This window comes from Austrofundulus limnaeus, unplaced genomic scaffold, assembly GCF_001266775.1.
Source record: "Austrofundulus limnaeus strain Quisiro unplaced genomic scaffold, Austrofundulus_limnaeus-1.0 Scaffold2869, whole genome shotgun sequence".
NCBI lineage: Eukaryota > Metazoa > Chordata > Actinopteri > Cyprinodontiformes > Rivulidae > Austrofundulus > Austrofundulus limnaeus.
The window spans coordinates 6,477-6,750 of record NW_013955271.1 but is presented as its reverse complement, the minus strand read 5'-3'; the positions used below and the strand labels follow the sequence as shown (position 1 = coordinate 6,750).

General features: G+C 38.3%; 1 protein-coding gene across 1 annotated transcript in view; it reads left to right on the top strand.

Annotated features, from left to right (window-relative positions):
- LOC106511507 (uncharacterized) overlaps positions 1 to 274 on the top strand; it is a gene marked incomplete at its 3' end in the record, with an annotated part of 8,406 nt that overhangs the window by 1,658 nt on the left and 6,474 nt on the right.

The following is a 274-nucleotide window of genomic DNA, read 5'->3' as shown; positions in this document are numbered from 1 at the left end:
GCTCGTATCGGCGTATCGGTTAGACTGATTTTTAAAAAATCAGTATCGGCCTTCAAAAACCTGTATCGGTCGATCTCTAATAAAAACCTAAAGGACTATTTAGTGCACTCAAAGATAAAACTTTCAACCACAGCTAGGGACAAAGGTCTCCAGGAATTCTTTAAACCCCTCAAATGGGTTCAAAATAGACACACCAAGACGGGATTTAAATCTGAGGCCACAGGGAATCCAAAATCTAAGAATTGTGTTTATTTAATCACCTGTAAAAACTGCA